Here is a 27,766-nt window from a genome sequence, read left to right as displayed (position 1 = left end):
GAGAGTGATAGTGAGTGTCTGAGAGTGTCAGAGAGTGTCAGAGAGTGATTGTGAGTGTCAGAGAGTGTCAGAGAGTGATAGTGAGTGTCTGAGAGTGTCAGAGAGTGTCAGAGAGTGATAGTGAGTGTCTGAGAGTGTCTGAGTGTGTCTGAGAGTGTTAGAGAGTGATAGTGAGTGTCAGAGAGTGTCAGATAGTGATAGAGAGTGATAGTGAGTGTCTGAGTGTGTCAGAGAGTGTCAGATAGTGATTGTGAGTGACAGAGAGTGTCAGAGAGTGTCAGATAGTGATTGTGAGTGTCAGAGAGTGTCAGAGAATGTCAGAGAGTGATAGTGAGTGTCAGAGAGTGTCAGAGAATGTCAGAGAGTGATAGTGAGTGTCTGAGAGTGCCAGAGACTGTCAGAGAGTGATAGTGAGTGTCTGGGAGTGTCAGAGAGTGATAGAGAGTGATAGTGAGTGTCTGAGAGTGTCAGAGAGTGTCAGAGAGTGATAGTGAGTGTCTGAGAGTGTCAGAGAGTGATAGTGAGTGTCAGAGAGTGTCAGATAGTGATAGAGAGTGATAGTGAGTGTCTGAGTGTGTCAGAGAGTGTCAGATAGTGATTGTGAGTGACAGAGAGTGTCAGAGAGTGTCAGATAGTGATTGTGAGTGTCAGAGAGTGTCAGAGAATGTCAGAGAGTGATAGTGAGTGTCAGAGAGTGTCAGAGAGTGTCAGAGAGTGATAGTGAGTGTCTGAGAGTGCCAGAGACTGTCAGAGAGTGATAGTGAGTGTCTGGGAGTGTCAGAGAGTGATAGAGAGTGATAGTGAGTGTCTGAGAGTGTCAGAGAGTGTCAGAGAGTGATAGTGAGTGTCTGAGAGTGTCAGAGAGTGATAGTGAGTGTCAGAGAGTGTCAGAGAGTGATAGAGAGTGATAGTGAGTGTCTGAGTGTGTCAGAGAGTGTCAGAGAGTGATAGTGAGTGTCAGAGAGTGTCAGAGAGTGATAGAGAGTGATAGTGAGTGTCTGAGTGTGTCAGAGAGTGTCAGAGAGTGATAGTGAGTGTCTGAGAGTGTCAGAGAGTGATAGACAGTGATAGTGAGTGTCTGAGTGTGTCAGAGAGTGTCAGAGAGTGATTGTGAGTGTCAGAGAGTGTCAGAGAATGTCAGAGAGTGATAGTGAGTGTCTGGGAGTGTCAGAGAATGTCAGAGAGTGATAGTGAGTGTCAGAGTGTGTCAGAGAATGTCAGAGAGTGATAGTGAGTGTCTGGGAGTGTCAGAGAGTGATAGAGAGTGATAGTGAGTGTCTGAGAGTGTCAGAGAGTGTCAGAGAGTTATAGTGAGTGTCTGAGAGTGTCTGAGAGTGTCAGAGAGTGATAGTGAGTGTCAGAGAGTGTCAGAGAGTGATAGAGAGTGATAGTGAGTGTCTGAGTGTGTCAGAGAGTGTCAGAGAGTGATAGTGAGTGTCAGAGAGTGTCAGAGAGTGATAGAGAGTGATAGTGAGTGTCAGAGAGTGTCAGAGAGTGATAGAGAGTGATAGTGAGTGTCTGACAGTTTCTGAGAGTGTCAGAGAGTGATAGTGAGTGTCAGAGAGTGTCAGAGAGTGATAGAGAGTGATAGTGAGTGTCTGAGTGTGTCAGAGAGTGATAGAGAGTGATAGTGAGTGTCTGAGAGTGTCAGAGAGTGATAGAGAGTGATAGTGAGTGTCTGAGTGTGTCAGAGAGTGTCAGAGAGTGATAGTGAGTGTCTGAGAGTGTCAGAGAATGTCAGAGAGTGATAGAGAGTGATAGTGAGTGTCTGAGAGTGTCAGAGAGTGTCAGAGAGTGATTGTGAGTGTCAGAGAGTGTCAGAGAGTGATAGTGAGTGTCTGAGAGTGTCTGAGAGTGTCAGAGAGTGATAGTGAGTGTCAGAGAGTGTCAGATAGTGATAGAGAGTGTCAGAGAGTGATTGTGAGTGTCAGAGAGTGTCAGAGAGTGATTGTGAGTGTCAGAGAGTGTCAGAGAGTGATTGTGAGTGTCAGAGAGTGTCAGAGAATGTCAGAGAGTGATAGTGAGTGTCAGAGAGTGTCAGAGAGTGTCAGAGGGTGATAGTGAGTGTCTGAGAGTGCCAGAGAGTGTCAGAGAGTGATTGTGAGTGTCTGAGTGTGTCAGAGAGTGTCAGAGAGTGATAGTGAGTGTCAGAGAGTGTCAGAGAGTGATAGAGAGTGATAGTGAGTGTCTGAGTGTGTCAGAGAGTGTCAGAGAGTGATAGTGAGTGTCTGAGAGTGTCAGAGAATGTCAGAGAGTGATAGAGAGTGATAGTGAGTGTCTGAGAGTGTCAGAGAGTGTCAGAGAGTGATAGTGAGTGTCTGAGAGTGTCTGAGAGTGTCAGAGAGTGATTGTGAGTGTCAGAGAGTGTCAGAGAGTGATTGTGAGTGTCAGAGAGTGTCAGAGAATGTCAGAGAGTGATAGTGAGTGTCAGAGAGTGTCAGAGAGTGTCAGAGGGTGATAGTGAGTGTCTGAGAGTGTCAGAGAGTGTCAGAGAGTGATAGTGAGTGTCTGGGAGTGTCAGAGAGTGATAGAGAGTGATAGTGAGTGTCTGAGAGTGTCAGAGAGTGTCAGAGAGTGATAATGAGTGTCTGAGAGTGTCTGAGAGTGTCAGAGAGTGATAGTGAGTGTCAGAGAGTGTCAGAGAGTGATAGAGAGTGATAGTGAGTGTCTGAGTGTGTCAGAGAGTGTCAGAGAGTGATAGTGAGTGTCAGAGAGTGTCAGAGAGTGATAGAGAGTGATAGTGAGTGTCTGAGTGTGTCAGAGAGTGTCAGAGAGTGATAGTGAGTGTCAGAGAGTGTCAGAGAGTGATAGAGAGTGACAGTGAGTGTCTGAGTGTGTCAGAGAGTGTCAGAGAGTGATAGTGAGTGTCAGAGAGTGTCAGAGAGTGATAGAGAGTGATAGTGAGTGTCTGAGTGTGTCAGAGAGTGTCAGAGAGTGATACTGAGTGTCAGAGAGTGTCAGAGAGTGATAGAGAGTGATAGTGAGTGTCTGAGTGTGTCAGAGAGTGTCAGAGAGTGATAGTGAGTGTCAGAGAGTGTCAGAGAGTGATAGAGAGTGACAGTGAGTGTCTGAGTGTGTCAGAGAGTGTCAGAGAGTGATAGTGAGTGTCTGAGAGTGTCAGAGAGTGATAGTGAGTGTCAGAGAGTGTCAGAGAGTGATAGAGAGTGATAGTGAGTGTCTGAGTGTGTCAGAGAGTGTCAGAGAGTGATAGTGAGTGTCAGAGAGTGTCAGAGAGTGATAGAGAGTGACAGTGAGTGTCTGAGTGTGTCAGAGAGTGTCAGAGAGTGATAGTGAGTGTCTGAGAGTGTCAGAGAGTGATAGTGAGTGTCAGAGAGTGTCAGAGAGTGATAGAGAGTGATAGTGAGTGTCTGAGTGTGTCAGAGAGTGTCAGAGAGTGATAGTGAGTGTCAGAGAGTGTCAGAGAGTGATAGAGAGTGATAGTGAGTGTCTGAGTGTGTCAGAGAGTGTCAGAGAGTGATAGTGAGTGTCTGAGAGTGTCAGAGAGTGATAGTGAGTGTCAGAGAGTGTCAGAGAGTGATAGAGAGTGATAGTGAGTGTCTGAGTGTGTCAGAGAGTGTCAGAGAGTGATAGTGAGTGTCAGAGAGTGTCAGAGAGTGATAGAGAGTGATAGTGAGTGTCTGAAAGTGTCAGAGAGTGTCAGAGAGTGATTGTGAGTGTCAGAGAGTGTCAGAGAGTGATAATGAGTGTCTGAGAGTGTCTGAGAGTGTCAGAGAGTGATAGTGAGTGTCAGAGAGTGTCAGATAGTGATAGAGAGTGATAGTGAGAGTCTGAGTGTGTCAGAGAGTGATTGTGAGTGTCAGAGAGTGTCAGAGAGTGTCAGAGAGTGATTGTGAGTGTCAGAGAGTGTCAGAGAATGTCAGAGAGTGATAGTGAGTGTCAGAGAGTGTCAGAGAGTGTCAGAGGGTGATAGTGAGTGTCTGAGAGTGCCAGAGAGTGTCAGAGATTGATTGTGAGTGTCTGGGAGTGTCAGAGAGTGATAGAGAGTGATAGTGAGTGTCTGAGAGTGTCAGAGAGTGTCAGAGAGTGATAGTGAGTGTCTGAGAGTGTCTGAGAGTGTTGGAGAGTTATAGTGAGTGTCAGAGAGTGTCAGAGAGTGATAGAGAGTGCTAGTGAGTGTCTGAGTGTGTCAGAGAGTGTCAGAGAGTGATAGTGAGTGTCAGAGAGTGTCAGAGAGTGATAGAGAGTGATAGTGAGTGTCTGAGTGTGTCAGAGAGTGTCAGAGAGTGATAGTGAGTGTCTGAGAGTGTCAGAGAATGTCAGAGAGTGATAGAGAGTGTTAGTGAGTGTCTGAGAGTGTCAGAGAGTGTCAGAGAGTGATTGTGAGTGTCAGAGAGTGTCAGAGAGTGATAGTGAGTGTCTGAGAGTGTCTGAGAGTGTCAGAGAGTGATAGTGAGTGTCAGAGAGTGTCAGATAGTGATAGAGAGTGATAGTGAGTGTCTGAGTGTGTCAGAGAGTGTCAGAGAGTGATTGTGAGTGTCAGAGAGTGTCAGAGAGTGATTGTGAGTGTCAGAGAGTGTCAGAGAGTGTCAGAGAGTGATTGTGAGTGTCAGAGAGTGATAGTGAGTGTCTGAGAGTGTCTGAGAGTGTCAGAGAGTGATAGTGACTGTCAGAGAGTGTCAGATAGTGATAGAGAGTGATAGTGAGAGTCTGAGTGTGTCAGAGAGTGTCAGAGAGTGATTGTGAGTGTCAGAGAGTGTCAGAGAGTGTCAGAGAGTGATTGTGAGTGTCAGAGAGTGTCAGAGAATGTCAGAGAGTGATAGTGAGTGTCAGAGAGTGTCAGAGAGTGTCAGAGATTGATTGTGAGTGTCTGGGAGTGTCAGAGAGTGATAGAGAGTGATAGTGAGTGTCTGAGAGTGTCAGAGAGTGTCAGAGAGTGATAGTGAGTGTCTGAGAGTGTCTGAGAGTGTCGGAGAGTTATAGTGAGTGTCAGAGACTGTCAGAGAGTGATAGAGAGTGCTAGTGAGTGTCTGAGTGTGTCAGAGAGTGTCAGAGAGTGATAGTGAGTGTCAGAGAGTGTCAGAGAGTGATAGAGAGTGATAGTGAGTGTCTGAGTGTGTCAGAGAGTGTCAGAGAGTGATAGTGAGTGTCTGAGAGTGTCAGAGAGTGATAGAGAGTGATAGTGAGTGTCTGAGTGTGTCAGAGAGTGTCAGAGAGTGATAGTGAGTGTCAGAGAGTGTCAGAGGGTGATAGAGAGTGATAGTGAGTGTCTGAGTGTGTCAGAGAGTGTCAGAGAGTGATAGTGAGTGTCTGAGAGTGTCAGAGAGTGATAGAAAGTGATAGTGAGTGTCTGAGTGTGTCAGAGAGAGTCAGAGAGTGATTGTGAGTGTCAGAGAGTGTCAGAGAATGTCAGAGAGTGATAGTGAGTGTCTGGGAGTGTCAGAGAATGTCAGAGAGTGATAGTGAGTGTCTGAGAGTGTCAGAGAGCGTCAGAGAGTGATAGTGAGTGTCTGAGAGTGTCAGAGAGTGATTGTGAGTGTCGGAGAGTGTCAGAGAGTGTCAGAGAGTGATTGTGAGTGTCAGAGAATGTCAGAGAGTGATAGTGAGTGTCAGAGAGTGTCAGAGAGTGTCAGAGAGTGATAGTGAGTGTCTGAGAGTGCCAGAGAGTGTCAGAGAGTTTTTGTGAGTGTCTGGGAGTGTCAGAGAGTGATAGAGAGTGATAGTGAGTGTCTGAGAGTGTCAGAGAGTGATAGTGAGTGTCTGGGAGTGTCAGAGAGTGTCAGAGAGTGATAGTGAGTGTCAGAGAGTGTCAGAGAGTGATAGAGAGTGATAGTGAGTGTCTGAGTGTGTCAGAGAGTGTCAGAGAGTGATAGTGAGTGTCTGGGAGTGTCAGAGAGTGATAGAGAGTGATAGTGAGTGTCTGAGTGTGTCAGAGAGTGTCAGAGAGTGATTGTGAGTGTCAGAGAGTGTCAGAGAATGATAGTGAGTGTCTGAGAGTGTCTGAGAGTGTCAGAGAGTGATAGTGAGTGTCAGAGAGTGTCAGATAGTGATAGAGAGTGATAGTGAGTGTCTGAGTGTGTCAGAGAGTGTCAGAGAGTGATTGTGAGCGTCAGAGAGTGTCAGAGAGTGATTGTGAGTGTCAGAGAGTGTCAGAGAATGTCAGAGAGTGATAGTGAGTGTCAGAGAGTGTCAGAGAGTGTCAGAGAGTGATTGTGAGTGTCTGGGAGTGTCAGAGAGTGATAGAGAGTGATAGTGAGTGTCTGAGAGTGTCAGAGAGTGTCAGAGAGTGATAGTGAGTGTCTGGGAGTGTCAGAGAGTGATAGAGAGTGATAGTGAGTGTCTGAGAGTGTCAGAGAGTGATAGAGAGTGATAGTGAGTGTCTGAGTGTGTCAGAGAGTGTCAGAGAGTGATAGTGAGTGTCAGAGAGTGTCAGAGAGTGATAGAGAGTGATAGTGAGTGTCTGACTGTGTCAGAGAGTGTCAGAGAGTGATAGTGAGTGTCTGAGAGTGTCAGAGAATGTCAGAGAGTGATAGAGAGTGATAGTGAGTGTCTGAGAGTGTCAGAGAGTGTCAGAGAGTGATTGTGAGTGTCAGAGAGTGTCAGAGAGTGATAGTGAGTGTCTGAGAGTGTCTGAGAGTGTCAGAGAGTGATAGTGAGTGTCAGAGAGTGTCAGATAGTGATAGAGAGTGATAGTGTGAGTCTGAGTGTGTCAGAGAGTGTCAGAGAGTGATTGTGAGTGTCAGAGAGTGTCAGAGAGTGTCAGAGAGTGATTGTGAGTGTCAGAGAGTGTCAGAGAGTGTCAGAGGGTGATAGTGAGTGTCTGAGAGTGCCAGAGAGTGTCAGAGATTGATTGTGAGTGTCTGGGAGTGTCAGAGAGTGATAGAGAGTGATAGTGAGTGTCTGAGAGTGTCAGAGAGTGTCAGAGAGTGATAGTGAGTGTCTGAGAGTGTCAGAGAGTGATAGAAAGTGATAGTGAGTGTCTGAGTGTGTCAGAGAGAGTCAGAGAGTGATTGTGAGTGTCAGAGAGTGTCAGAGAATGTCAGAGAGTGATAGTGAGTGTCTGGGAGTGTCAGAGAATGTCAGAGAGTGATAGTGAGTGTCTGAGAGTGTCAGAGAGCGTCAGAGAGTGATAGTGAGTGTCTGAGAGTGTCAGAGAGTGATTGTGAGTGTCGGAGAGTGTCAGAGAGTGTCAGAGAGTGATTGTGAGTGTCAGAGAATGTCAGAGAGTGATAGTGAGTGTCAGAGAGTGTCAGAGAGTGTCAGAGAGTGATAGTGAGTGTCTGAGAGTGCCAGAGAGTGTCAGAGAGTTTTTGTGAGTGTCTGGGAGTGTCAGAGAGTGATAGAGAGTGATAGTGAGTGTCTGAGAGTGTCAGAGAGTGATAGTGAGTGTCTGGGAGTGTCAGAGAGTGTCAGAGAGTGATAGTGAGTGTCAGAGAGTGTCAGAGAGTGATAGAGAGTGATAGTGAGTGTCTGAGTGTGTCAGAGAGTGTCAGAGAGTGATAGTGAGTGTCTGGGAGTGTCAGAGAGTGATAGAGAGTGATAGTGAGTGTCTGAGTGTGTCAGAGAGTGTCAGAGAGTGATTGTGAGTGTCAGAGAGTGTCAGAGAGTGATAGTGAGTGTCTGAGAGTGTCTGAGAGTGTCAGAGAGTGATAGTGAGTGTCAGAGAGTGTCAGATAGTGATAGAGAGTGATAGTGAGTGTCTGAGTGTGTCAGAGAGTGTCAGAGAGTGATTGTGAGCGTCAGAGAGTGTCAGAGAGTGATTGTGAGTGTCAGAGAGTGTCAGAGAATGTCAGAGAGTGATAGTGAGTGTCAGAGAGTGTCAGAGAGTGTCAGAGAGTGATTGTGAGTGTCTGGGAGTGTCAGAGAGTGATAGAGAGTGATAGTGAGTGTCTGAGAGTGTCAGAGAGTGTCAGAGAGTGATAGTGAGTGTCTGGGAGTGTCAGAGAGTGATAGAGAGTGATAGTGAGTGTCTGAGAGTGTCAGAGAGTGATAGAGAGTGATAGTGAGTGTCTGAGTGTGTCAGAGAGTGTCAGAGAGTGATAGTGAGTGTCAGAGAGTGTCAGAGAGTGATAGAGAGTGATAGTGAGTGTCTGACTGTGTCAGAGAGTGTCAGAGAGTGATAGTGAGTGTCTGAGAGTGTCAGAGAATGTCAGAGAGTGATAGAGAGTGATAGTGAGTGTCTGAGAGTGTCAGAGAGTGTCAGAGAGTGATTGTGAGTGTCAGAGAGTGTCAGAGAGTGATAGTGAGTGTCTGAGAGTGTCTGAGAGTGTCAGAGAGTGATAGTGAGTGTCAGAGAGTGTCAGATAGTGATAGAGAGTGATAGTGTGAGTCTGAGTGTGTCAGAGAGTGTCAGAGAGTGATTGTGAGTGTCAGAGAGTGTCAGAGAGTGTCAGAGAGTGATTGTGAGTGTCAGAGAGTGTCAGAGAGTGTCAGAGGGTGATAGTGAGTGTCTGAGAGTGCCAGAGAGTGTCAGAGATTGATTGTGAGTGTCTGGGAGTGTCAGAGAGTGATAGAGAGTGATAGTGAGTGTCTGAGAGTGTCAGAGAGTGTCAGAGAGTGATTGTGAGTGTCAGAGAGTGTCAGAGAGTGATAGTGAGTGTCTGAGAGTGTCTGAGAGTGTCAGAGAGTGATAGTGAGTGTCAGAGAGTGTCAGATAGTGATAGAGAGTGATAGTGAGAGTCTGAGTGTGTCAGAGAGTGTCAGAGAGTGATTGTGAGTGTCAGAGAGTGTCAGAGAGTGTCAGAGAGTGATTGTGAGTGTCAGAGAGTGTCAGAGAATGTCAGAGAGTGACAGTGAGTGTCAGAGAGTGTCAGAGAGTGTCAGAGGGTGATAGTGAGTGTCTGAGAGTGCCAGAGAGTGTCAGAGATTGATTGTGAGTGTCTGGGAGTGTCAGAGAGTGATAGAGAGTGATAGTGAGTGTCTGAGAGTGTCAGAGAGTGTCAGAGAGTGATAGTGAGTGTCTGAGAGTGTCTGAGAGTGTCGGAGAGTTATAGTGTGTGTCAGAGAGTGTCAGAGAGTGATAGAGAGTGCTAGTGAGTGTCTGAGTGTGTCAAAGAGTGTCAGAGAGTGATAGTGAGTGTCAGAGAGTGTCAGAGAGTGATAGAGAGTGATAGTGAGTGTCTGAGTGTGTCAGAGAGTGTCAGAGAGTGATAGTGAGTGTCTGAGAGTGTCAGAGAGTGATAGAGAGTGATAGTGAGTGTCTGAGTGTGTCAGAGAGTGTCAGAGAGTGATTGTGAGTGTCAGAGAGTGTCAGAGAGTGTCAGAGAGTGATAGTGAGTGTCTGGGAGTGTCAGAGAATGTCAGAGAGTGGTAGTGAGTGTCTGAGAGTGTCAGGGAGCGTCAGAGAGTGATAGTGAGTGTCTGAGAGTGTCAGAGAGAGATTGTGAGTGTCGGAGAGTGTCAGAGAGAGTCAGAGAGTGATTGTGAGTGTCAGAGAATGTCAGAGAGTGATAGTGAGTGTCAGAGAGTGTCAGAGAGTGTCAGAGAGTGATAGTGAGTGTCTGAGAGTGCCAGAGAGTGTCAGAGAGTGATTGTGAGTGTCTGGGAGTGTCAGAGAGTGGTAGAGAGTGATAGTGAGTGTCTGAGAGTGTCAGAGAGTGATAGTGAGTGTCTGGGAGTGTCAGGGAGTGTCAGAGAGTGATAGTGAGTGTCAGAGAGTGTCAGATAGTGATAGAGAGTGATAGTGAGTGTCTGAGTGTGTCAGAGAGTGTCAGAGAGTGATTGTGAGCGTCAGAGAGTGTCAGAGAGTGATTGTGAGTGTCAGAGAGTGTCAGAGAATGTCAGAGAGTGATAGTGAGTGTCAGAGAGTGTCAGAGAGTGATTGTGAGTGTCTGGGAGTGTCAGAGAGTGATATAGAGTGATAGTGAGTGTCTGAGAGTGTCAGAGAGTGTCAGAGAGTGATAGTGAGTGTCTGGGTGTGTCAGAGAGTGATAGAGAGTGATAGTGAGTGTCTGAGAGTGTCAGAGAGTGATAGAGAGTGATAGTGAGTGTCTGAGTGTGTCAGAGAGTGTCAGAGAGTGATAGTGAGTGTCAGAGAGTGTCAGAGAGTGATAGAGAGTGATAGTGAGTGTCTGAGTGTGTCAGAGAGTGTCAGAGAGTGATAGTGAGTGTCTGAGAGTGTCAGAGAATGTCAGAGAGTGATAGAGAGTGATAGTGAGTGTCTGAGAGTGTCAGAGAGTGTCAGAGAGTGAATGTGAGTGTCAGAGAGTGTCAGAGAGTGATAGTGACTGTCTGAGAGTGTCTGAGAGTGTCAGAGAGTGATAGTGAGTGTCAGAGAGTGTCAGATAGTGATAGAGAGTGATAGTGAGAGTCTGAGTGTGTCAGAGAGTGTCAGAGAGTGATTGTGAGTGTCAGAGAGTGTCAGAGAGTGTCAGAGAGTGATTGTGAGTGTCAGAGAGTGTCAGAGAATGTCAGAGAGTGATAGTGAGTGTCAGAGAGTGTCAGAGAGTGTCAGAGGGTGATAGTGAGTGTCTGAGAGTGCCAGAGAGTGTCAGAGATTGATTGTGAGTGTCTGGGAGTGTCAGAGAGTGATAGAGAGTGATAGTGAGTGTCTGAGAGTGTCAGAGAGTGTCAGAGAGTGATACTGAGTGTCTGAGAGTGTCTGAGAGTGTCAGAGAGTTATAGTGAGTGTCAGAGAGTGTCAGAGAGTGATAGAGAGTGCTAGTGAGTGTCTGAGAGTGTCAGAGAGTTATAGTGAGTGTCAGAGAGTGTCAGAGAGTGATAGAGAGTGCTAGTGAGTGTCTGAGTGTGTCAGAGAGTTTCAGAGAGTGATAGTGAGTGTCAGAGAGTGTCAGAGAGTGATAGAGAGTGATAGTGAGTGTCTGAGTGTGTCAGAGAGTGTCAGAGAGTGATAGTGAGTGTCTGAGAGTGTCAGAGAGTGATAGAGAGTGATACTGAGTGTCTGAGAGTGTCTGAGAGTGTCAGAGAGTTATAGTGAGTGTCAGAGAGTGTCAGAGAGTGATAGAGAGTGCTAGTGAGTGTCTGAGTGTGTCAGAGAGTGTCAGAGAGTGATAGTGAGTGTCAGAGAGTGTCAGAGAGTGATAGAGAGTGATAGTGAGTGATTGTGAGTGTCAGAGAATGTCAGAGAGTGATAGTGAGTGTCAGAGAGTGTCAGAGAGTGTCAGAGAGTGATAGTGAGTGTCTGAGAGTGCCAGAGAGTGTCAGAGAGTGATTGTGAGTGTCTGGGAGTGTCAGAGAGTGATAGAGAGTGATAGTGAGTGTCTGAGAGTGTCAGAGAGTGATAGTGAGTGTCTGGGAGTGTCAGAGAGTGATAGAGAGTGATAGTGAGTGTCTGAGAGTGTCAGAGAGTGATTGTGAGTGTCGGAGAGTGTCAGAGAGTGTCAGAGAGTGATTGTGAGTGTCAGAGAATGTCAGAGAGTGATAGTGAGTGTCAGAGAGTGTCAGAGAGTGTCAGAGAGTGATAGTGAGTGTCTGAGAGTGCCAGAAAGTGTCAGAGAGTGATTGTGAGTGTCTGGGAGTGTCAGAGAGTGATAGAGAGTGATAGTGAGTGTCTGAGAGTGTCAGAGAGTGATAGTGAGTGTCTGGGAGTGTCAGAGAGTGATAGAGAGTGATAGTGAGTGTCTGAGAGTGTCAGAGAGTGTCAGAGAGTGATAGTGAGTGTCTGAGAGTGTCTGAGAGTGTCAGAGAGTGATAGTGAGTGTCAGAGAGTGTCAGAGAGTGACAGAGAGTGATAGTGAGTGTCTGAGTGTGTCAGAGAGTGTCAGAGAGTGATAGTGAGTGTCTGAGAGTGTCAGAGAGTGATAGAGAGTGATTGTGAGTGTCTGAGTGTGTCAGAGAGTGATTGTGAGTGTCAGAGAGTGTCAGAGAATGTCAGAGAGTGATAGTGATTGTCTGGGAGTGTCAGAGAATGTCAGAGAGTGATAGTGAGTGTCTGAGAGTGTCAGAGAGCGTCAGAGAGTGATAGTGAGGGTCTGAGAGTGTCAGAGAGTGTCAGAGAGTGATAGTGAGTGTTTGAGAGTGTCAGAGAATGTCAGAGAGTGATAGTGAGTGTCTGAGAGTGCCAGAGAGTGTCAGAGAGTGATTGTGAGTGTCAGAGAGTGTGTGAGAGTGTCAGAGAGTGATAGTGAGTGTCTGAGAGTGTCAGAGAGTGATAGTGAGTGTCTGAGAGTGTCAGAGAGTGTCAGAGAGTGTCAGAGAGTCATAGTGAGTGTCTGAGAGTGTCAGAGAGAGATAGTGAGTGTCTGAGAGTGTCAGAGTGTGATAGTGGGTGTCTGAGAGTGTCAGAGAGTGACAGTGAGTGTCTGAGAGTGTCAGAGAGTGTCAGAGAGTGATAGTGAGTGTTTGAGAGTGTCAGAGAATGTCAGAGAGTGATAGTGAGTGTCTGGGAGTGTCAGAGAGTGTCAGAGAGTGATAGTGAGTGTCAGAGAGTGTCGAAGAGTGATAGAGAGTGATAGTGAGAGTCTGAGAGTGTCAGAGAGTGATAGTGAGTGTCTGAGAGTGTCAGAGAGTGATAGTGAGTGTCTGAGAGTGTCAGAGAGTGTCAGAGAGTGACAGTGAGTGTCTGAGAGTGTCAGAGAGTGTCAGAGAGTGATAGTGAGTGTTTGAGAGTGTCAGATAATGTCAGAGAGTGATAGTGAGTGTCTGAGAGTGTCAGAGAATGTCAGAGAGTGATAGTGAGTGTCTGAGAGTGTCAGAGAGTGTCAGAGAGTGATATTGAGTGTCAGAGAGTGTCAGAGAGTGATAGAGAGTGATAGTGAGTGTCTGAGTGTGTCAGAGAGTGTCAGAGAGTGATAGTGAGTGTCTGAGAGTGTCAGAGAGTGTCAGAGAGTGATAGTGAGTGTCTGAGAGTGTCAGAGAGTGATAGTGAGTGTCTGAGAGTGTCAGAGAGTGATAGTGAGTGTTTGAGAGTGTCAGAGAATGTCAGAGAGTGATAGTGAGTGTCTGAGAGTGTCAGAGAGTGTCAGAGAGTGATTGTGAGTGTCAGAGAGTGTCAGAGAATGTCAGAGAGTGATAGTGAGTGTCTGGGAGTGTCAGAGAGTGATAGAGAGTGATAGTGAGTGTCTGAGAGTGTCAGAGAGTGTCAGAGAGTGATAGTGAGTGCCTGAGAGTGTCAGAGAGTGATAGTGAGTGTTTGAGAGTGTCAGAGAATGTCAGAGAGTGATTGTGAGTGTCTGAGAGTGTCAGAGAGTGTCAGAGAGTGATTGTGAGTGTCAGAGAGTGTCAGAGAATGTCAGAGAGTGATAGTGAGTGTCTGGGAGTGTCAGAGAGTGATAGAGAGTGATAGTGAGTGTCTGAGAGTGTCAGAGAATGTCAGAGAGTGATAGTGAGTGTCAGAGAGTGTCAGAGAGTTTCAGAGAGTGATAGTGAGTGTCTGAGAGTGCCAGAGACTGTCAGAGAGTGATTGTGAGTGTCTGGGAGTGTCAGAGAGTGATAGAGAGTGATAGTGAGTGTCTGAGAGTGTCAGAGAGTGTCAGAGAGTGATAGTGAGTGTATGGGAGTGTCAGAGAGTGATAGAGAGTGATAGTGAGTGTCTGAGAGTGTCAGAGAGTGTCAGAGAGTGATAGTGAGTGTCTGAGAGTGTCTGAGAGTGTCAGAGAGTGATAGTGAGTGTCAGAGAGTGTCGGAGAGTGATAGAGAGTGATAGTGAGTGTCTGAGTGTGTCAGAGAGTGTCAGAGAGTGATAGTGAGTGTCAGAGAGTGTCAGAGAGTGGTAGAGAGTGATAGTGAGTGTCTGAGTGTGTCAGAGAGTGTCAGAGAGTGATAGTGAGTGTCTGAGAGTGTCAGAGAGTGATAGAGAGTGATAGTGAGTGTCTGAGTGTGTCAGAGAGTGTCAGAGAGTGATTGTGACTGTCAGAGAGTGTCAGAGAATGTCAGAGAGTGATAGTGAGTGTCTGGGAGTGGCAGAGAATGTCAGAGAGTGATAGTGAGTGTCAGAGAGTGTCAGAGAATGTCAGAGAGTGATAGTGAGTGTCTGGGAGTGTCAGGGAGTGATAGAGAGTGATAGTGAGTGTCTGAGAGTGTCAGAGAGTGTCAGAGAGTGATAGTGAGTGTCAGAGAGTGTCAGAGAGTGATAGTGAGTGTCAGAGAGTGTCAGAGAGTGATAGAGAGTGTTAGTGAGTGTCTGAGTGTGTCAGAGAGTGTCAGAGAGTGATAGTGAGTGTCAGAGAGTGTCAGAGAGTGATAGAAAGTGATAGTGAGTGTCAGAGAGTGTCAGAGAGTGATAGAGAGTGATAGTGAGTGTCTGAGTGTGTCAGAGAGTGTCAGAGAGTGATAGTGAGTGTCAGAGAGTGTCAGAGAGTGATAGTGAGTATCTGAGAGTGTCTGAGAGTGTCAGAGAGTGATAGTGAGTGTCAGAGAGTGTCAGAGAGTGATAGAGAGTGATAGTGAGTGTCTGAGTGTGTCAGAGAGTGTCAGAGAGTGATAGTGAGTGTCAGAGAGTGTCAGAGAGTGATAGAGAGTGATAGTGAGTGTCAGAGAGTGTCAGAGAGTGATAGAGAGTGATAGTGAGTGTCTGAGTGTGTCAGAGAGTGATAGTGAGTGTCAGAGAGTGTCAGAGAGTGATAGTGAGTGTCTGAGAGTGTCTGAGAGTGTCAGAGAGTGATAGTGAGTGTCAGAGAGTGTCAGAGAGTGATAGAGAGTGATAGTGAGTGTCTGAGTGTGTCAGAGAGTGTCAGAGAGTGATAGTGAGTGTCTGAGAGTGTCAGAGAATGTCAGAGTGTGTCCGAGAGTGATAGTGAGTGTCAGAGAGTGTCAGAGAGTGATAGAGAGTGATAGTGAGTGTCTGAGTGTGTCAGAGAGTGTCAGAGAGTGATAGTGAGTGTCAGAGAGTGTCAGAGAGTGATAGAGAGTGAGAGTGAGTGTCAGAGAGTGTCAGAGAGTGATAGAGAGTGATAGTGAGTGTCTGAGTGTGTCAGAGAGTGTCAGAGAGTGATAGTGAGTGTCAGAGAGTGTCAGAGAGTGATAGTGAGTGTCTGAGAGTGTCTGAGAGTGTCAGAGAGTGATAGTGAGTGTCAGAGAGTGTCAGAGAGTGATAGAGAGTGATAGTGAGTGTCTGAGTGTGTCAGAGAGTGTCAGAGAGTGATTGTGAGTGTCAGAGAGTGTCAGAGAGTGACAGTGAGTGTCTGAGAGTGATAGTGAGTGTCAGAGAGTGATAGTGAGTGTCTGAGAGTGTCTGAGAGTGTCAGAGAGTGTTAGTGAGTGTCAGAGAGTGTCAGAGAGTGATAGAGAGTGATAGTGAGTGTCTGAGTGTGTCAGAGAGTGTCAGAGAGTGATAGTGAGTGTCTGAGAATGTCAGAGAATGTCAGAGAGTGATAGAGAGTGATAGTGAGTGTCTGAGAGTGTCAGAGAGTGTCAGAGAGTGATTGTGAGTGTCAGAGAGTGTCAGAGAGTGATAGTGAGTGTCTGAGAGTGTCTGAGAGTGTCAGAGAGTGATCGTGAGTGTCTGAGAGTGTCAGAGAGTGTCAGAGAGTGATAGTGAGTGTCTGAGAGTGTCTGAGAGTGTCAGAGAGTGATAGTGAGTGTCAGAGAGTGTCGGAGAGTGATAGAGAGTGATAGTGAGTGTCTGAGTGTGTCAGAGAGTGTCAGAGAGTGATAGTGAGTGTCAGAGAGTGTCAGAGAGTGGTAGAGAGTGATAGTGAGTGTCTGAGTGTGTCAGAGAGTGATAGTGAGTGTCTGAGAGTGTCAGAGAGTGATAGAGAGTGATAGTGAGTGTCTGAGTGTGTCAGAGAGTGTCAGAGAGTGATTGTGACTGTCAGAGAGTGTCAGAGAATGTCAGAGAGTGATAGTGAGTGTCTGGGAGTGGCAGAGAATGTCAGAGAGTGATAGTGAGTGTCAGAGAGTGTCAGAGAATGTCAGAGAGTGATAGTGAGTGTCTGGGAGTGTCAGGGAGTGATAGAGAGTGATAGTGAGTGTCTGAGAGTGTCAGAGAGTGTCAGAGAGTGATAGTGAGTGTCAGAGAGTGTCAGAGAGTGATAGTGAGTGTCAGAGAGTGTCAGAGAGTGATAGAGAGTGATAGTGAGTGTCTGAGTGTGTCAGAGAGTGTCAGAGTGTGATAGTGAGTGTCAGAGAGTGTCAGAGAGTGATAGAGAGTGATAGTGAGTGTCAGAGAGTGTCAGAGAGTGATAGAGAGTGATAGTGAGTGTCTGAGTGTGTCAGAGAGTGTCAGAGAGTGATAGTGAGTGTCAGAGAGTGTCAGAGAGTGATAGTGAGTGTCTGAGAGTGTCTGAGAGTGTCAGAGAGTGATAGTGAGTGTCAGAGAGTGTCAGAGAGTGTCAGAGAGTGATAGTGAGTGTCAGAGAGTGTCAGAGAGTGATAGAGAGTGATAGTGAGTGTCTGAGTGTGTCAGAGAGTGTCAGAGAGTGATAGTGAGTGTCAGAGAGTGTCAGAGAGTGATAGAGAGTGATAGTGAGTGTCAGAGAGTGTCAGAGAGTGATAGAGAGTGATAGTGAGTGTCTGAGTGTGTCAGAGAGTGATAGTGAGTGTCAGAGAGTGTCAGAGAGTGATAGTGAGTGTCTGAGAGTGTCTGAGAGTGTCAGAGAGTGATAGTGAGTGTCAGAGAGTGTCAGAGAGTGATAGAGAGTGATAGTGAGTGTCTGAGTGTGTCAGAGAGTGTCAGAGAGTGATAGTGAGTGTCTGAGAGTGTCAGAGAATGTCAGAGTGTGTCCGAGAGTGATAGTGAGTGTCAGAGAGTGTCAGAGAGTGATAGAGAGTGATAGTGAGTGTCTGAGTGTGTCAGAGAGTGTCAGAGAGTGATAGTGAGTGTCAGAGAGTGTCAGAGAGTGATAGAGAGTGAGAGTGAGTGTCAGAGAGTGTCAGAGAGTGATAGAGAGTGATAGTGAGTGTCTGAGTGTGTCAGAGAGTGTCAGAGAGTGATAGTGAGTGTCAGAGAGTGTCAGAGAGTGATAGTGAGTGTCTGAGAGTGTCTGAGAGTGTCAGAGAGTGATAGTGAGTGTCAGAGAGTGTCAGAGAGTGATAGAGAGTGATAGTGAGTGTCTGAGTGTGTCAGAGAGTGTCAGAGAGTGATTGTGAGTGTCAGAGAGTGTCAGAGAGTGACAGTGAGTGTCTGAGAGTGATAGTGAGTGTCAGAGTGTGATAGTGAGTGTCTGAGAGTGTCTGAGAGTGTCAGAGAGTGTTAGTGAGTGTCAGAGAGTGTCAGAGAGTGATAGAGAGTGATAGTGAGTGTCTGAGTGTGTCAGAGAGTGTCAGAGAGTGATAGTGAGTGTCTGAGAATGTCAGAGAATGTCAGAGAGTGTCAGAGAGTGATAGTGAGTGTCAGAGAGTGTCAGAGAGTGATAGAGAGTGATAGTGAGTGTCTGAGTGTGTCAGAGAGTGTCAGAGAGTGATTGTGAGTGTCAGAGAGTGTCAGAGAGTGACAGTGAGTGTCTGAGAGTGATAGTGAGTGTCAGAGTGTGATAGTGAGTGTCTGAGAGTGTCTGAGAGTGTCAGAGAGTGTTAGTGAGTGTCAGAGAGTGTCAGAGAGTGATAGAGAGTGATAGTGAGTGTCTGAGTGTGTCAGAGAGTGTCAGAGAGTGATAGTGAGTGTCTGAGAATGTCAGAGAATGTCAGAGAGTGATAGTGAGTGTCAGAGTGTGTCAGAGAGTGATGGAAAGTGATAGTGAGTGTCTGAGTGTGTCAGAGAGTGATCGTGAGTGTCAGAGAGTGTCAGATAGTGATAGAGAGTGATAGTGAGTGTCTGAGTGTGTGAGAGAGTGTCAGAGAGTGATTGTGAGTGTCAGAGTGTGTCAGAGAGTGTCAGAGAGTGATAGTGAGTGTCAGAGTGTGTCAGAGAGTGATGGAAAGTGATAGTGAGTGTCTGAGTGTGTCAGAGAGTGATAGTGAGTGTCAGAGAGTGTCAGTGAGTGATAGAGAGTGATAGTGAGTGTCTGAGTGTGTCAGAGAGTGTCAGAGAGTGATTGTGAGTGTCAGAGAGTGTCAGAGAATGTCAGAGAGTGATAGTGAGTGTCAGAGAGTGTCAGAGAGTGTCAGAGAGTGATAGTGAGTGTCTGAGAGTGTCAGAGAGTGTCAGAGAGTGCTAGTGAGTGTCTGAGAGTGTCAGAGAGTGATAGAGAGTGATAGTGAGTGTCTGAGAGTGTCAGAGAGTGTCAGAGAGTGATAGTGAGTGCCTGAGAGTGTCAGAGAGTGATAGTGAGTGTTTGAGAGTGTCAGAGAATGTCAGAGAGTGATTGTGAGTGTCTGAGAGTGTCAGAGAGTGTCAGAGAGTGATTGTGAGTGTCAGAGAGTGTCAGAGAATGTCAGAGAGTGATAGTGAGTGTCTGGGAGTGTCAGAGAGTGATAGAGAGTGATAGTGAGTGTCTGAGAGTGTCAGAGAATGTCAGAGAGTGATAGTGAGTGTCAGAGAGTGTCAGAGAGTTTCAGAGAGTGATAGTGAGTGTCTGAGAGTGCCAGAGACTGTCAGAGAGTGATTGTGAGTGTCTGGGAGTGTCAGAGAGTGATAGAGAGTGATAGTGAGTGTCTGAGAGTGTCAGAGAGTGTCAGAGAGTGATAGTGAGTGTATGGGAGTGTCAGAGAGTGATAGAGAGTGATAGTGAGTGTCTGAGAGTGTCAGAGAGTGTCAGAGAGTGATAGTGAGTGTCTGAGAGTGTCTGAGAGTGTCAGAGAGTGATAGTGAGTGTCAGAGAGTGTCGGAGAGTGATAGAGAGTGATAGTGAGTGTCTGAGTGTGTCAGAGAGTGTCAGAGAGTGATAGTGAGTGTCAGAGAGTGTCAGAGAGTGGTAGAGAGTGATAGTGAGTGTCTGAGTGTGTCAGAGAGTGTCAGAGAGTGATAGTGAGTGTCTGAGAGTGTCAGAGAGTGATAGAGAGTGATAGTGAGTGTCTGAGTGTGTCAGAGAGTGTCAGAGAGTGATTGTGACTGTCAGAGAGAGTCAGAGAATGTCAGAGAGTGATAGTGAGTGTCTGGGAGTGGCAGAGAATGTCAGAGAGTGATAGTGAGTGTCAGAGAGTGTCAGAGAATGTCAGAGAGTGATAGTGAGTGTCTGGGAGTGTCAGGGAGTGATAGAGAGTGATAGTGAGTGTCTGAGAGTGTCAGAGAGTGTCAGAGAGTGATAGTGAGTGTCAGAGAGTGTCAGAGAGTGATAGTGAGTGTCAGAGAGTGTCAGAGAGTGATAGAGAGTGATAGTGAGTGTCTGAGTGTGTCAGAGAGTGTCAGAGAGTGATAGTGAGTGTCAGAGAGTGTCAGAGAGTGATAGAGAGTGATAGTGAGTGTCAGAGAGTGTCAGAGAGTGATAGAGAGTGATAGTGAGTGTCTGAGTGTGTCAGAGAGTGTCAGAGAGTGATAGTGAGTGTCTGAGAGTGTCTGAGAGTGTCAGAGAGTGATAGTGAGTGTCAGAGAGTGTCAGAGAGTGATAGAGAGTGATAGTGAGTGTCTGAGTGTGTCAGAGAGTGTCAGAGAGTGATAGTGAGTGTCAGAGAGTGTCAGAGAGTGATAGAGAGTGATAGTGAGTGTCAGAGAGTGTCAGAGAGTGATAGAGAGTGATAGTGAGTGTCTGAGTGTGTCAGAGAGTGATAGTGAGTGTCAGAGAGTGTCAGAGAGTGATAGTGAGTGTCTGAGAGTGTCTGAGAGTGTCAGAGAGTGATAGTGAGTGTCAGAGAGTGTCAGAGAGTGATAGAGAGTGATAGTGAGTGTCTGAGTGTGTCAGAGAGTGTCAGAGAGTGATAGTGAGTGTCTGAGAGTGTCAGAGAATGTCAGAGTGTGTCAGAGAGTGATAGTGAGTGTCAGAGAGTGTCAGAGAGTGATAGAGAGTGATAGTGAGTGTCTGAGTGTGTCAGAGAGTGTCAGAGAGTGATAGTGAGTGTCAGAGAGTGTCAGAGAGTGATAGAGAGTGATAGTGAGTGTCAGAGAGTGTCAGAGAGTGATAGAGAGTGATAGTGAGTGTCTGAGTGTGTCAGAGAGTGTCAGAGAGTGATAGTGAGTGTCAGAGAGTGTCAGAGAGTGATAGTGAGTGTCTGAGAGTGTCTGAGAGTGTCAGAGAGTGATAGTGAGTGTCAGAGAGTGTCAGAGAGTGGTAGAGAGTGATAGTGAGTGTCTGAGTGTGTCAGAGAGTGTCAGAGAGTGATAGTGAGTGTCAGAGAGTGTCAGAGAGTGGTAGAGAGTGATAGTGAGTGTCTGAGTGTGTCAGAGAGTGTCAGAGAGTGATAGTGAGTGTCTGAGAGTGTCAGAGAGTGATAGAGAGTGATAGTGAGTGTCTGAGTGTGTCAGAGAGTGTCAGAGAGTGATAGTGAGTGTCAGAGAGTGTCAGAGAGTGGTAGAGAGTGATAGTGAGTGTCTGAGTGTGTCAGAGAGTGTCAGAGAGTGATAGTGAGTGTCAGAGAGTGTCAGAGAGTGATAGAGAGTGATAGTGAGTGTCTGAGTGTGTCAGAGAGTGTCAGAGAGTGATTGTGAGTGTCAGAGAGTGTCAGAGAGTGACAGTGAGTGTCTGAGAGTGATAGTGAGTGTCAGAGAGTGATAGTGAGTGTCTGAGAGTGTCTGAGAGTGTCAGAGAGTGTTAGTGAGTGTCAGAGAGTGTCAGAGAGTGATAGAGAGTGATAGTGAGTGTCTGAGTGTGTCAGAGAGTGTCAGAGAGTGATAGTGAGTGTCTGAGAATGTCAGAGAATGTCAGAGAGTGATAGAGAGTGATAGTGAGTGTCTGAGAGTGTCAGAGAGTGTCAGAGAGTGATTGTGAGTGTCAGAGAGTGTCAGAGAGTGATAGTGAGTGTCTGAGAGTGTCTGAGAGTGTCAGAGAGTGATCGTGAGTGTCAGAGAGTGTCAGATAGTGATAGAGAGTGATAGTGAGTGTCTGAGTGTGTCAGAGAGTGTCAGAGAGTGATTGTGAGTGTCAGAGTGTGTCAGAGAGTGTCAGAGAGTGATAGTGAGTGTCAGAGTGTGTCAGAGAGTGATGGAAAGTGATAGTGAGTGTCTGAGTGTGTCAGAGAGTGATCGTGAGTGTCAGAGAGTGTCAGATAGTGATAGAGAGTGATAGTGAGTGTCTGAGTGTGTGAGAGAGTGTCAGAGAGTGATTGTGAGTGTCAGAGTGTGTCAGAGAGTGTCAGAGAGTGATAGTGAGTGTCAGAGTGTGTCAGAGAGTGATGGAAAGTGATAGTGAGTGTCTGAGTGTGTCAGAGAGTGATAGTGAGTGTCAGAGAGTGTCAGTGAGTGATAGAGAGTGATAGTGAGTGTCTGAGTGTGTCAGAGAGTGTCAGAGAGTGATTGTGAGTGTCAGAGAGTGTCAGAGAATGTCAGAGAGTGATAGTGAGTGTCAGAGAGTGTCAGAGAGTGTCAGAGAGTGATAGTGAGTGTCTGAGAGTGTCAGAGAGTGTCAGAGAGTGCTAGTGAGTGTCTGAGAGTGTCAGAGAGTGTCAGAGAGTGATAGTGAGTGTCTGAGAGTGTCAGAGAGTGATAGTGAGTGTTTGAGAGTGTCAGAGAATGTCAGAGAGTGATAGTGAGTGTCTGAGAGTGTCAGAGAGTGTCAGAGAGTGATAGTGAGTGTCAGAGAGTGTCAGAGAATGTCAGAGAGTGATAGTGAGTGTCTGGGAGTGTCAGAGAGTGATAGAGAGTGATAGTGAGTGTCTGAGAGTGTCAGAGAGTGTCAGAGAGTGATAGTGAGTGTCAGAGAGTGTCAGAGAGTGATAGTGAGTGTTTGAGAGTGTCAGAGAATGTCAGAGAGTGATAGTGAGTGTCTGAGAGTGTCAGAGAGTGTCAGAGAGTGATTGTGAGTGTCAGAGAGTGTCAGAGAATGTCAGAGAGTGATAGTGAGTGTCTGGGAGTGTCAGAGAGTGATAGTGAGTGTTTGAGAGTGTCAGAGAGTGTCAGAGAGTGATTGTGAGTGTCAGAGAGTGTCAGAGAATGTCAGAGAGTGATAGTGAGTGTCTGAGAGTGTCAGAGAGTGATAGTGAGTGTTTGAGAGTGTCAGAGAATGTCAGAGAGTGATAGTGAGTGTCTGAGAGTGTCAGAGAGTGTCAGAGAGTGATAGTGAGTGTCAGAGAGTGTCAGAGAATGTCAGAGAGTGATAGTGAGTGTCTGGGAGTGTCAGAGAGTGATAGAGAGTGATAGTGAGTGTCTGAGAGTGTCAGAGAGTGTCAGAGAGTGATAGTGAGTGTCAGAGAGTGTCAGAGAGTGATAGTGAGTGTTTGAGAGTGTCAGAGAATGTCAGAGAGTGATAGTGAGTGTCTGAGAGTGTCAGAGAGTGTCAGAGAGTGATTGTGAGTGTCAGAGAGTGTCAGAGAATGTCAGAGAGTGATAGTGAGTGTCTGGGAGTGTCAGAGAGTGACAGAGAGTGATAGTGAGTGTCTGAGAGTGTCAGAGAATGTCAGAGAGTGATAGTGAGTGTCAGAGAGTGTCAGAGAGTTTCAGAGAGTGATAGTGAGTGTCTGAGAGTGCCAGAGACTGTCAGAGAGTGATTGTGAGTGTCTGGGAGTGTCAGAGAGTGATAGAGAGTGATAGTGAGTGTCTGAGAGTGTCAGAGAGTGTCAGAGAGTGATAGTGAGTGTATGGGAGTGTCAGAGAGTTATAGAGAGTGATAGTGAGTGTCTGAGAGTGTCAGAGAGTGTCAGAGAGTGATAGTGAGTGTCTGAGAGTGTCTGAGAGTGTCAGAGAGTGATAGTGAGTGTCAGAGAGTGTCGGAGAGTGATAGAGAGTGATAGTGAGTGTCTGAGTGTGTCAGAGAGTGTCAGAGAGTGATAGTGAGTGTCAGGGAGTGTCGGAGAGTGATAGAGAGTGATAGTGAGTGTCTGAGTGTGTCAGAGAGTGTCAGAGAGTGATAGTGAGTGTCAGAGAGTGTCAGAGAGTGGTAGAGAGTGATAGTGAGTGTCTGAGTGTGTCAGAGAGTGTCAGAGAGTGATAGTGAGTGTCTGAGAGTGTCAGAGAGTGATAGAGAGTGATAGTGAGTGTCTGAGTGTGTCAGAGAGTGTCAGAGAGTGATTGTGACTGTCAGAGAGTGTCAGAGAATGTCAGAGAGTGATAGTGAGTGTCTGGGAGTGCCAGAGACTGTCAGAGAGTGATTGTGAGTGTCTGGGAGTGTCAGAGAGTGATAGAGAGTGATAGTGAGAGTCTGAGAGTGTCAGAGAGTGTCAGAGAGTGATAGTGAGTGTATGGGAGTGTCAGAGAGTGATAGAGAGTGATAGTGAGTGTTTGAGAGTGTCAGAGAGTGTCAGAGAGTGATAGTGAGTGTCTGAGAGTGTCTGAGAGTGTCAGAGAGTGATAGTGAGTGTCAGAGAGTGTCCGAGAGTGATAGAGAGTGATAGTGAGTGTCTGAGTGTGTCAGAGAGTGTCAGAGAGTGACAGTGAGTGTCAGAGAGTGTCAGAGAGTGATAGAGAGTGATAGTGAGTGTCTGAGTGTGTCAGAGAGTGTCAGAGAGTGATAGTGAGTGTCTGAGAGTGTCAGAGAGTGATAGAGAGTGATAGTGAGTGTCTGAGTGTGTCAGAGAGTGTCAGAGAGTGATTGTGACTGTCAGAGAGTGTCAGAGAATGTCAGAGAGTGATAGTGAGTGTCTGGGAGTGCCAGAGAATGTCAGAGAGTGATAGTGAGTGTCTGGGAGTGTCAGAGCGTGATAGAGAGTGATAGTGAGTGTCTGAGAGTGTCAGAGAGTGTCAGAGAGTGATAGTGAGTGTCTGAGAGTGTCTGAGAGTGTCAGAGAGTGATAGTGAGTGTCAGAGAGTGTCAGAGAGTGATAGAGAGTGATAATGAGTGTCTGAGTGTGTCAGAGAGTGTCAGAGAGTGATAGTGAGTGTCTGAGAGTGTCAGAGATTGATAGAGAGTGATAGTGAGTGTCTGAGTGTGTCAGAGAGTGTCAGAGAGTGATTGTGACTGTCAGAGAGTGTCAGAGAATGTCAGAGAGTGATAGTGAGTGTCTGGGAGTGTCAGAGAATGTCAGAGAGTGATAGTGAGTGTCTGGGAGTGCCAGAGACTGTCAGAGAGTGATTGTGAGTGTCTGGGAGTGTCAGAGAGTGATAGAGAGTGATAGTGAGAGTCTGAGAGTGTCAGAGAGTGTCAGAGAGTGATAGTGAGTGTATGGGAGTGTCAGAGAGTGATAGAGAGTGATAGTGAGTGTTTGAGAGTGTCAGAGAGTGTCAGAGAGTGATAGTGAGTGTCTGAGAGTGTCTGAGAGTGTCAGAGAGTGATAGTGAGTGTCAGAGAGTGTCCGAGAGTGATAGAGAGTGATAGTGAGTGTCTGAGTGTGTCAGAGAGTGTCAGAGAGTGACAGTGAGTGTCAGAGAGTGTCAGAGAGTGATAGAGAGTGATAGTGAGTGTCTGAGTGTGTCAGAGAGTGTCAGAGAGTGATAGTGAGTGTCTGAGAGTGTCAGAGAGTGATAGAGAGTGATAGTGAGTGTCTGAGTGTGTCAGAGAGTGTCAGAGAGTGATTGTGACTGTCAGAGAGTGTCAGAGAATGTCAGAGAGTGATAGTGAGTGTCAGAGAGTGCCAGAGAATGTCAGAGAGTGATAGTGAGTGTCTGGGAGTGTCAGAGCGTGATAGAGAGTGATAGTGAGTGTCTGAGAGTGTCAGAGAGTGTCAGAGAGTGATAGTGAGTGTCTGAGAGTGTCTGAGAGTGTCAGAGAGTGATAGTGAGTGTCAGAGAGTGTCAGAGAGTGATAGAGAGTGATAATGAGTGTCTGAGTGTGTCAGAGAGTGTCAGAGAGTGATAGTGAGTGTCTGAGAGTGTCAGAGATTGATAGAGAGTGATAGTGAGTGTCTGAGTGTGTCAGAGAGTGTCAGAGAGTGATTGTGACTGTCAGAGAGTGTCAGAGAATGTCAGAGAGTGATAGTGAGTGTCTGGGAGTGTCAGAGAATGTCAGAGAGTGATAGTGAGTGTCAGAGAGTGTCAGAGAATGTCAGAGAGTGATAGTGAGTGTCTGGGAGTGTCAGAGAGTGATAGAGAGTGATAGTGAGTGTCTGAGAGTGTCAGAGAGTGTCAGAGAGTGATAGTGAGTGTCTGATAGTGTCTGAGAGTGTCAGAGAGTGATAGTGAGTGTCAGAGAGTGTCAGAGAGTGATAGAGAGTGATAGTGAGTGTCTGAGAGTGTCAGAGAGTGTCAGAGAGTGATAGTGAGTGTCAGAGAGTGTCAGAGAGTGATAGAGAGTGATAGTGAGTGTCAGAGAGTGTCAGAGAGTGATAGAGAGTGATAGTGAGTGTCTGAGTGTGTCAGAGAGTGTCAGAGAGTGATAGTGAGTGTCAGAGAGTGTCAGAGAGTGATAGTGAGTGTCTGAGAGTGTCTGAGAGTGTCAGAGAGTGATAGTGAGTGTCAGAGAGTGTCAGAGAGTGATAGAGAGTGATAGTGAGTGTCTGAGTGTGTCAGAGAGTGTCAGAGAGTGATAGTGAGTGTCAGAGAGTGTCAGAGAGTGATAGAGAGTGATAGTGAGTGTCAGAGAGACTCAGAGAGTGATAGAGAGTGATAGTGAGTGTCTGAGTGTGTCAGAGAGTGATAGTGAGTGTCTGAGAGTGTCTGAGAGTGTCAGAGAGTGATAGTGAGTGTCAGAGAGTGTCAGAGAGTGATAGAGAGTGATAGTGAGTGTCTGAGTGTGTCAGAGAGTGTCAGAGAGTGATAGTGAGTGTCAGAGAGTGTCAGAGAGTGATAGAGAGTGATAGTGAGTGTCAGAGAGTGTCAGAGAGTGATAGAGAGTGATAGTGAGTGTCTGAGTGTGTCAGAGAGTGTCAGAGAGTGATAGTGAGTGTCAGAGAGTGTCAGAGAGTGATAGTGAGTGTCTGAGAGTGTCTGAGAGTGTCAGAGAGTGATAGTGAGTGTCAGAGAGTGTCAGAGAGTGATAGAGAGTGATAGTGAGTGTCTGAGTGTGTCAGAGAGTGTCAGAGAGTGATAGTGAGTGTCAGAGAGTGTCAGAGAGTGATAGAGAGTGATAGTGAGTGTCAGAGAGTGTCAGAGAGTGATAGAGAGTGATAGTGAGTGTCTGAGTGTGTCAGAGAGTGATAGTGAGTGTCTGTGAGTGTCAGAGAGTGTCAGAGAGTGATAGTGCGTGTCAGAGAGTGTCAGAGAGTGATAGAGAGTGATAGCGAGTGTCTGAGTGTGTCAGAGAGTGTCAGAGAGTGATAGTGAGTGTCAGAGAGTGTCAGAGAGTGATAGAGAGTGATAGTGAGTGTCAGAGAGTGTCAGAGAGTGATAGTGAGTGTCTGAGAATGTCAGAGAATGTCAGAGAGTGATAGAGAGTGATAGTGAGTGTCTGAGAGTGTCAGAGAGTGTCAGAGAGTGATTGTGAGTGTCAGAGAGTGTCAGAGAGTGATAGTGAGTGTCTGAGAGTGTCTGAGAGTGTCAGAGAGTGATCGTGAGTGTCAGAGAGTGTCAGAGAGTGATTGTGAGTGTCAGAGTGTGTCAGAGATGGTCAGAGAGTGATAGTGAGTGTCAGAGTGTGTCAGAGAGTGATAGAAAGTGATAGTGAGTGTCTGAGTGTGTCAGAGAGTGTCAGAGAGTGATAGTGAGTGTCAGAGAGTGTCAGTGAGTGATAGAGAGTGATAGTGAGTGTCTGGGAGTGTCAGAGAATGTCAGAGAGTGATAGTGAGTGTCTGAGAGTGTCAGAGAGCGTCAGAGAGTGATAGTGAGTGTCTGAGAGTGTCAGAGAGTGATTGTGAGTGTCAGAGAGTGTCAGAGAGTGATTGTGAGTGTCAGAGAATGTCAGAGAGTGATAGTGAGTGTCAGAGAGTGTCAGAGAGTGTCAGAGAGTGATAGTGAGTGTCTGAGAGTGCCAGAGAGTGTCAGAGAGTGATTGTGAGTGTCTGGGAGTGTCAGAGAGTGATAGAGACTGATAGTGAGTGTCTGAGTGTGTCAGAGAGTGTCAGAGAGTGATAGTGAGTGTCAGAGAGTGTCAGAGAGTGATCGTGAGTGTCTGAGAGTGTCTGAGAGTGTCAGAGAGTGATAGTGAGTGTCAGAGAGTGTCAGAGAGTGTCAGAGAGTGATAGTGAGTGTCAGAGAGTGTCAGAGAGTGATAGAGAGTGATAGTGAGTGTCAGAGAGTGATAGTGAGTGTCAGAGAGTGTCAGAGAGTGATAGAGAGTGATAGCGAGTGTCTGAGTGTGTCAGAGAGTGTCAGAGAGTGATAGTGAGTGTCAGAGAGTGTCAGAGAGTGATAGAGAGTGATAGTGAGTGTCAGAGAGTGTCAGAGAGTGATAGTGAGTGTCTGAGAATGTCAGAGAATGTCAGAGAGTGATAGAGAGTGATAGTGAGTGTCTGAGAGTGTCAGAGAGTGTCAGAGAGTGATTGTGAGTGTCAGAGAGTGTCAGAGAGTGATAGTGAGTGTCTGAGAGTGTCTGAGAGTGTCAGAGAGTGATCGTGAGTGTCAGAGAGTGTCAGAGAGTGATTGTGAGTGTCAGAGTGTGTCAGAGATGGTCAGAGAGTGATAGTGAGTGTCAGAGTGTGTCAGAGAGTGATAGAAAGTGATAGTGAGTGTCTGAGTGTGTCAGAGAGTGTCAGAGAGTGATAGTGAGTGTCAGAGAGTGTCAGTGAGTGATAGAGAGTGATAGTGAGTGTCTGAGAGTGTCTGAGAGTGTCAGAGAGTGATAGTGAGTGTCAGAGAGTGTCAGAGAGTGTCAGAGAGTGATAGTGAGTGTCAGAGAGTGTCAGAGAGTGTCAGAGAGTGATAGTGAGTGTCAGAGAGTGTCAGAGAGTGTCAGAGAGTGATAGTGAGTGTCAGAGAGTGTCAGAGAGTGATAGAGAGTGATAGTGAGTGTCTGAGTGTGTCAGAGAGTGTCAGAGAGTGATAGTGAGTGTCTGAGAGTGTCAGAGAATGTCAGAGAGTGATAGAGAGTGATAGTGAGTGTCTGAGAGTGTCAGAGAGTGTCAGAGAGTGATTGTGAGTGTCAGAGAGTGTCAGAGAGTGACAGTGAGTGTCTGAGAGTGATAGTGAGTGTCAGAGCGT

Source organism: Heterodontus francisci, chromosome 45 (genome assembly GCF_036365525.1).
Source record: "Heterodontus francisci isolate sHetFra1 chromosome 45, sHetFra1.hap1, whole genome shotgun sequence".
Classification (NCBI taxonomy): domain Eukaryota; kingdom Metazoa; phylum Chordata; class Chondrichthyes; order Heterodontiformes; family Heterodontidae; genus Heterodontus; species Heterodontus francisci.
The sequence above is the reverse complement of the archived record's forward strand: the minus strand, read 5'-3'. Positions refer to the sequence as shown.